The sequence below is a fragment of the Odocoileus virginianus genome, unplaced genomic scaffold (genome assembly GCF_023699985.2).
Source record: "Odocoileus virginianus isolate 20LAN1187 ecotype Illinois unplaced genomic scaffold, Ovbor_1.2 Unplaced_Contig_12, whole genome shotgun sequence".
In the NCBI taxonomy this organism is placed as follows: Eukaryota; Metazoa; Chordata; class Mammalia; order Artiodactyla; family Cervidae; genus Odocoileus; species Odocoileus virginianus.
In genome coordinates, this window is record NW_027224329.1 from 91,186 (window position 1) to 100,864 (window position 9,679).

Sequence of the window (9,679 nt, forward strand, 5' to 3'; positions counted from 1 at the left end):
ACAAAAAGAAAGGGCATGAGAAAATACTTGAGATAATAGTTAAAAACTTCCCCCAAATGGGGAAGGAAATAGTCACCCAAGTCCAAGAAACCCAGAGAATCCCAAACAGGATAACCCAAGGTGAAATACCCCAAGAAACATATTAATCAAACTAACAAAAGTTAAACACAAAGAGCAAATATTAAAAGCAGCAAGGGAAAAGCAACAAATAACACACAAGGGGATCCCCATAAGGATAACAGCTGATCTTTCAATAGAAACTCTTCAGGCCAGAAGAGAATGGCAGGACATACTTAAAGTGATGAAAGAAAAACCTACAACCAATATTACTGTACCCAGCAAGGATCTCATTCAGATATGAAGGAGAAATAAAAAACTTTACAGACAAGCAAGAGCTTAGAGAATTCAGGACCATAAAATCAGCTCTTCAACAAATGCTAAAGGCTCTTCTCTAACAGGAAATGCAGAAAAGATTTATAAAAACAAATCCAAAACAACAAAGTATATGGTAACAGGATCATACATATCAATAATTATCTTAAATGTAAATGGGTTAAGTGCTCCAACCAAAAGACACAGATTGGCTGAATGGATAAAAAAACAAGACCCCTATGTATGCTGTCTACAAGAGACCCACCTCAACCTAGGGACACATACAGACTGAAAGTGAAGGGCTGGAAAAAGATATTTCATGCAAATGGAGACCAAAAGAAAGCAGGAGTAGCAATACTCATATCAGATAAAATAGAGTTTGAAATAAAGACCGTGATAAGAGACAAAGAAAGACACTACATAACGATCAAAGGATCAAGTCAAGAAAAAGATATACAAATGCACCCAACATAGGGGCACCTCAATACTTAAGGCAAATGCTAATAAGTATGAAAGGGGAAAATTAACAGTAATACAGTAAGAATGGAGGACTTTAATATGCCACTCACACCTATGGATAGATCAACCAAACAGAAAATTAGCAAGGAAACACAAGCTTTAAATGATACAATGGACCAGTTAGACCTAATTGATATCTATAGGGCATTTCACCCAAAAACAATGGATTTCACCTTTTTCTCAAGTGCATATGGAACATTCTCCAGGATAGATCATAGGTCATAAATCTAGCATTGGTAATAAAAAAAGAGAAATCATTTCAATCTATTCTGATCAAAATGCAATAAGATTAGATGTCAACTACAGGAAAAAAAAATTATAAAAAACACAAACATAGAGGCTAAACAAGTTTCTGAATAACAGATCATAGAAGAAAGCAAAAAGAAAATCAAAATGCATAGAAAGAAATGAAAATGAAAACATGACAATTCCAAACCTATGGGATTCAGTAAAAGTAGTGCTAAGAGGGCGGTTCATAGCAATACAAGCCTATTTCAAGAAACAATAATAAACAATCTAAGTTTATACCTAAAGCAACTAGAAAGAATGAAAGAACCCTAAAGTTAGTAGAAGCAAATCATAAAAATCAAAGCAGAAATAAAAAGAAATGAAGGAGACTATGGCAAAGATCAACAAAACTAAAAACTGGTTCTTTGAGAAGATAAATAAAATAGACTTTAGCCAGACTCATCAAGAAAAAAAAAAAAGGGAGAAGAATCAAATCAACAAAATTAGAAATGAAGATGGAGAAATCACAAAAGACAACACATATACAAAAGATCATAAGAGATGACTATGAGCAATTACATGCCAATAAAATGTGACAACTGGGAAGAAATGGAAAAATTCTTAGAAAAGTATAACCTCCCAAAACTGAATCAGGAAGAAATAGAAAATCTGAACAGATCCATCACAAGCACAGACATTGAAACTGTAATAAAAAATCTTCCAACAAACAAAAGCCCAGGACCAGATGGCTTCACGGGTGAATTCTACCAAAAATTTAGAGAAGAGCTAACACCTATCCTACTCAAACTCTTCCAGAAAATTGCAGAGGAAGGTAAACTCTTAAACTCATTCCATGAGGCCACCATCACCCTAATCCCCAAACCAGACAAAGATGCCACAAAAAAAGAAAACTATAGGCCAATATCACTGATGAACATAGATACAAAAATCCTTATCAAAATTTTAGCAAATAGAATCTAACAACATATTAAAAAGATCATACATCATGACCAAGTGGGCTTTATTCCAGGGATGCAAGGATTCTTCAATATTGCAAATCAATCAATGTGATACACCACATTAACAAATTGAAAGATAAAAACCATATGATAATCTCAATAGATGCAGAGAAAGGTTTTGACAAAATTAAACACCCATTTATGATAAAACTCTCCAGAAAGCAGGCATAGAAGCAACATACCTCAACATGGCAAAAGCAATATATGACAAATCCACAGTAAACATTACACTCAATGGCAAAAAATTGAAAGCATTTCCTCTAAAATCAGGAACAAGACAAGGGTGCCCACTCTCACCACTACTATTCAACATAGTTTTGGAAGTCCTAGCCACAGCAATCAGAGAAGAAAAAGAAATAAAAGGAATCCAGATTGGAAAAAGAAGTAAAACTCTCACTGTTTGCAGATGACATAATCCTCTACATAGAAAACCCTAAAGATACCACCAGAAAACTACTAGAGCTAATCAATGAATATAGTAAAATTGCAGGACATAAAATTAATACACACAAATCACTTGCATTACTATACACAATCAGTGAAAAAACAGAGAAATTAAGGAAATAATCCCATTCACTATTGCAACAAAAAGAATAAAATACTTAGGAATAAATTTACCTAAGAAACAAAAGACGTGTATATAGAAAAGTATAAAGCACTGATGAAAGAAAGCAAAGATGACACAAATAGATGGAGAAATATACCATGTTCATGGATTGGAAGAATCAGTATAGTGAAAATGAGTGTATTACCCAGAACAATCTACAGATTCAATGCAATCCCTATGAGGATACCAATGGTATTTTTCACAGAACTAGAACAAATAACCTCACAATTTGTATGGAAATGCAAAAAAATCTCAAACAGCCAAAGCAATCTTGGAAAGAAATGTGGAACTGGAGGAATCAACCTTCCTGACTTCAGACTATACTACAAAGCTATAGTCATCAAGACAGTGTGGTACTGGCACAAAAGAATATAGATCAATGGAACAAAATAGAAAGCCCAGAGATAAATCCACGCACCTATGGACACCTTATTTTTGACAAAGGAGGCAAAAATATACAATGGAGAAAAGACAATCTCTTTAACAAGTGGTGATGGGAAAACTGGCCAATCACCTGTAAAAGAAGGAAACTAGAATACTTTCTAACACCATACACAAAAGTAAACTCAAAATGGATTAAAGACCTAAATGTGAGACCAGAATACTATGAAACTCTTAAAGGAAAACATAGGCAGAACACTCTCTGACATAAATCACAGCAAGATTCTCTATAACCTACCTCCCAGAGTAATGGAAATAAAAACAAAAATTAGGGACCTAATTAAATGTAAAAGCTTTTATACAACGAAGGAAACTGTAATCAGTGTGAAAAGGCAGACTTCAGAATGGGAGAAAATAATAGCAAATGAAGCAACTGACAATCTCCTAAATATACAAGCAGCTCATGCATCTCAAATACAGAAAAATGAACTCAATCAAAAAGTGGGCCAAAGAAGAGACATTTCCCCAAAGATGACATACAGATGACTAATAAACACATGAATACATGAAAAGATGCTCAACATCACTGATTATTAGAGAAATGCAAATCAAAACCACAACAAGGTATCATCTCACACCGTTCAGGATGGCTGCCATCAAAAAGTCGACAAACTTTTGCTAGAGAGGGTGTGGAGAAAAGGAAACCCTCTTACACTGTTAGTGAGAATGCAATCTGGTACAGCCACTATGGGGGAACAGCGTGGAGATTCCTTAAAAAACTGGAAATAGAACTGCCATATGACCCAGCAATCCCACTGCTGGGAATACACACTGAGGAAACCAGAATTGAAAGAGGCACATGTACCCCAATGCTCATTTCGCACTGTTTCCAACAGCTAGGATAGGGAAGCAATGTAGGTGTCCATTGGCAGTTGAATGGATTAGGGAAGTTATAGTACATATACACAATGGGATATTCAGTTCAGTCGCTCATTTGTGTCTGACTCTTTGTGACCCCATGAATTGCAGCATGCCAGGCCTCCCTGTCCATCACCAACTCCCGGAGTTTACTCAAACTCATGTCCATCGAGTTGGTGATGCCATCCAGCCATCTCATCCTCTGTCATCCCCTTCTCCTCCTGCCTCCAATCCCTCCCAGCATCAGGGTCTTTTCCAATGAGTCAACTCTTCACATGAGGTGGCCAAAGTATTGGAGTTTCAGCTTCAGCATCAGTCCTCCAATGAACACCCAAGACTGATATCCTTTAGGATGGACTGGTTGGATCTCCTTGCAGTCCAAGGGACTCTCAAGAGTCTTCTCCAACACCACAGTTCAAAAGCATCGATTTTTTGGTGCTCAGCTTTCTTCACAGTCCAACTCTCACATCCATACATGACCACTGGAAAACCATAGCCTTGACTAGATGGACCTTTGTTGGCAAAGTAATATCTCTTTTAATATGCTGTCTAGGTTGGTCATAACTTTCCTTCCAAGGAGTAAGTGTCTTTTAATTTCATGGCTGCAGTCACCATCTGCAGTGATTTTGGAGCCCCCAAAAATAAAGTCTGACACTGTTTCCACTGTTTCCCCATCTATTTCCCATGAAGTGATGGGACTCAGCTATAAAAAGGAGCACATTTGAGTCAGTTCTAAAGAGGTGGATGATACTGGAGCCTATTATACAGAGTGAAGTAAATAAAAAAGAAATTACAGTATATTAACACATATAAATGGAATTTAGAAAGATGGTAAATATGATCCTATGTGCAAGGCGACAAAAAAGACAAAGATGTAAAGAACAGACTTTTGGACTACGTGGGAGAAGGCAAGGGTGGGATGATTTGAGAGAATAGCATTGAAACATGTGTATTACCATATATAAAATAGATGACCAGTGCAAAATCAATACATGAAGAATGGCACTCAAAGCCGGTGCTCTGGGACAGTCCAGATGGGTGGGGTGGGGAGGGAGGTAGGAGGCAGGTTCAGGATGGGGGGACACATGTGCACCCATGGGTGATTCATGTCGATGTATGGCAAAAACCACCACAATATTGTAAAGAAATTATCCTCCAATTAAAGTAAATTAATAAAAAAGAAAAGTCATTTATATCTTTAAAAAAAAATCAGGGTTGGAGTAGTAAGAGGGATTTGATGCTGGATTTGACACATCTGGGCCAGAGCTGCTTAAATACTGCTGGTTTGTGTGATGTCAAGAATCCAGGGCACGGCTCAGCCTGAAAGATGGTTTGGGTCAAACAGCTTAAGTTAAAACAGTAAAGAAAAAGCAGTTTGGGCCTGGGAACAAGAATGGTAGAACTTAAAAAGAGACAGATATATGTACAAATGTATTGTTTTTTTACGAGCATATTGAGATTTGTTCTTTTTACCCAGGTTAGGAAAATATATCACATGAAAAAGTAAATACTGAATTAAAAAAAAAACAACACTTATGAAAGAAAAAGACAATTTTCCCCCCCCCCCCCCCGCCAGTGCCTTTGGAAATAATATTGCAAATGGTCACTTCTGGGTCAGGTTACTATACTACAGGAACAAAGTTGTTAAAGCATAGTTATTCTCAACTGAGCCACTTATCTTCACTATAGTAAAGTACTTAAAATCACTCCCAAGATCAAGCCTTAAAACCATTTTAAGTGGTTTTAAATGTTTTATAGCCTTTTTTTTTATAGCCACTTCTGTAAGAGGTGCTTTTCTTTCCGCAAATGTTCAAAGCTTAATTAGATAGTTAACAATACTTACCCCCATCAACCATCAAATCTTCTGTTCAAAATAATTTTATTTTACTATTAATAATACTACTAATTATTATGATATATAATATATAATATATATTATTTTACTATTAATACCACTATATATTATATATAATATATAATTAATATTTACATATGTATTTTATATTATATTTAATATATATAATATGTAATATATAGAATATATAATATATTAATATATTAATATATATAATATGTAATATATAATATATTAATATATAATATGTAATATATATTATATATAATATATATTATATAATTTTATGTATTTATATTTATAAATTTATATATATATTTACATTTATATATATATTTATATACTACTTAAATTATGTAGTACTAATTTATATTCTATTTATATACTACTAATAATTATGATATATAATATATATAATATATAATTAATATTACTTTACTATTAATGCTATATATAATATATAATATAAATATATAAAATAATATAAATATAAAACATATATTTATATACTATTTAAATTTTATACTAACTTATATTTATATTTATATATTATTATATACCACTAATAATTATGATTATTATAATTATTTTAATATATTAATAATAATAAATTAACAAGTAATTAATGGATAATTAATAATCGTGATATATATTATATAATATATAATATATAATATATATTATTTTACTATTAATAATACTACTATTATATCCTATATATAATACATATATAATTATTTTACTATTAATATATATTTTTATATTATATTTATATCAATTTATATATATTTATATTCATATAAATTTATATAATACATCATATATTATATATTCATTATATATTAATATTAATATACAATAATGTATTTAATATTAATGTATTATTAATAACATATTAATATATTGATATATTAATTATTAACCATATCAATAAATATTAATATGGTTAATAATTATTAATATAATTAACAATTAAGTATATATAATAAATCTATTATATATCAATAAATTTAGTCATATATAATATATATTATATTGATTATATAATTAATATTAATTATCAATCATATTTATATTTATTGATATGATTAATACTTATGTATATAATATATTAATAATATATAACATATATACAATATATAATAATCATAATATAATTAATATATCAATAATGCATATATTATATATAATTTATATATGTATAATATGTAATTAATATATAATAATAAATAATAAAAATATTAGTATATTAATAATATATTAATATATATTACATATCTTATATGTATATAATATATAATTATATTTATATATATTAATAATATAATTAATAATATAATATACAATATATATTTATATAAGTAAAATATAAAATATTGTACAATATAAAAATACAATATAAAAATATATTATAAGTACAATAATACTAATAATAATACTAATAACAGTACTACTACTACTACTATTATTATTATTAAACCATGTTACTACTGGTAACATATCATATCTTGTGTGATCTAGGAAATGGAGTCCAAGAAATGAGGTTTGAAAAAGGCAGACACTGCCTTCATGGTGGAAAGGGTACAGGGCACATACTATGACTTACTTCCCCTAGTAATATGAATGAAGTGCTCAGAGTTCCTTGATATTCAGTAAACTGTGGTAAAGAGTAAGCATAATAATAGTGAGAAGGGTTTATATTTACAGGTGGCTTACCCTGTTGAAGTGAGATAGGTCCTGGTGGAAGATATTTCATACAAGGTGGCATCTGAGCAATAAGACGTCTATGGAGAAGGTAGTGGAATAGAAGTCACTGACGTATCTGAAACTTCGCTATCAATCAGGTGAAAAGTATCTGTGGCCTGGGAAGGATGTGGCCTTAGATGACATATTGATGGCAGAGGAGGTAGTGTGGCATAGAATATCACTGTGATGGCACAGTGTGATGAGAATTCAGTACCACTGGTCAACTCTGATATTTAGGATGCTGGTGAGCAGTTGCAGAGACAGGAGGTAGTGGTTCTCAAGTACCTGAATTTGAGTCAATCTGAATAGGAACAGTTATTAAATCGCTATGTTTTCTTCTTGAGACAAAAAGACTTTCTGACTCAGTTTCTTGACTCATTGAAGGATGTAGAGATGAAGCCACGGACAATTAATTCTGCTGTAGGAGCATGAATATCTTGTGACTGATTATGCGGCTTGAGTAACTCCTTTGCAAAGAAGGTGGTGGTATCATAAGGTATTGCTTTGGTATAATACGGTTCATATGATGCTTGTCTGGCAGCTTTTTAAGATAATCATAGATTTCAGCTGATGGTGAGACAAAATGCTGAATGAACTTTTTCAAGTTAAATATGGGGAATAGAGTTTCCAGCTCTCACGTGGCGGAACTTGATATGAGCCTGTAAGTCTCTCTGAGACAAGTATGTTCTCTTGCACCCTTGAACAATGCTACACACAAAGAGAGAACCTTGACTATGCTGCTCAATTTGCTGCACAAAATTACTACAGCTTGGGCATATCTTATCCCCTTTTCCATGTAAAATAGCACAAGCGTAGCAAAAAGCGTGCTTGCATGGACGCATCCGCCCATAGATTCTAATCGGTAATTCGCATTTGTCACAGAAATGTATTATGGTTTCATCCTTTTTACCTAAAATGTTTATCTTAAAGTCCCAAAAAAGATTTTCAACAGATTCTCGCTCATCTCGAAAAGATTCACCTCCAGTGGAATCACACCAGTTCTCCTCACAGGAACGATTGCATCTTCGTGCGTTCTCCATGACGCTCCTCACAAAGCACAAGGGGAGTGGAAGTCAACCTTATTGCCCCAGGGAGCGCATGCGCTGTACTCTCCTGACCGCAGGAAGTAAAAGTACATCCAGGTCACCATATTTTTGACCATTTATTATCTACTCCCATTCCTGTGAGAAAGTCAAGCAGAAGGAGAGCATGAATATATGAAGTGTTTCGGTTCTGAGGTTGCTTAGGCTTCTCTCGTTATGCTTCGGGGCGGGGGGCGGGTGCGGGGAAACCAGCCTTTAACTGGAAAAAGAGACTGATCTGGAACGGGGAAAAAGGAAAGCGTGAATGTACACGATGGCATGCGCAAGCGCAGTAGTACCTGGAAGACAGAAGCCTAGATGCTGTAGATTTAGCTTCTCAAACTTAGAAAATTCTGACAGTGTACCCATAATGGGAGAGAAGAATAAACTTTTAAGTGTGAGGGTAAGAGGGGCAGAGTTCTGAGTACTTTTGAAAGTAAGATATTTCTTTGAATAGTTGTACTTTAAAATTATAAGAATATTATATGAATATAGATTTCTTTATAAGAATGTTTGTTTTAATAAAAAATACTGCTTTTGATTACTTAATTAAGTCCCTTGAATCTTTCCCTGCCCCTAAAGTCTTTGAATAATAGTGAAGTCCCAGGAATTTGTTCCAGGATATGCACCAAATCTTATCACACACTGCTGAATCCTCCCACACTATTGGTACACTAGTTTGTGATGCACAATATAGCGTGGCTCCTTTACTGAATACAAGATCATCCAGTAGGACTTGGAAATCCTTTTTATACAGAATCCTTTATAATGGTATTTGTATATAAGAGAGCATGTATTTTATACATGAAAGTTCAAAGTTAAAAGCCCCGATGAATTAGGGATGTGATTAGTAACATTATAAAATGCCTTCCCATATCCCTCAATTTCTCATTTTGTTTCTTTAGATATTATATTCTCTTGGTATATTTGTATGTTTATAGAGTACTAATAG

At 32.9% G+C, this 9,679-nt stretch overlaps 1 pseudogene; it reads right to left on the reverse strand.

Annotated features, from left to right (window-relative positions):
* Window positions 1-8,007: 8,007 nt before the first annotated feature.
* Window positions 8,008-8,685, reverse strand: LOC139033973 (E3 ubiquitin-protein ligase Hakai pseudogene; annotated as a pseudogene).
* Window positions 8,686-9,679: the final 994 nt, after the last annotated feature.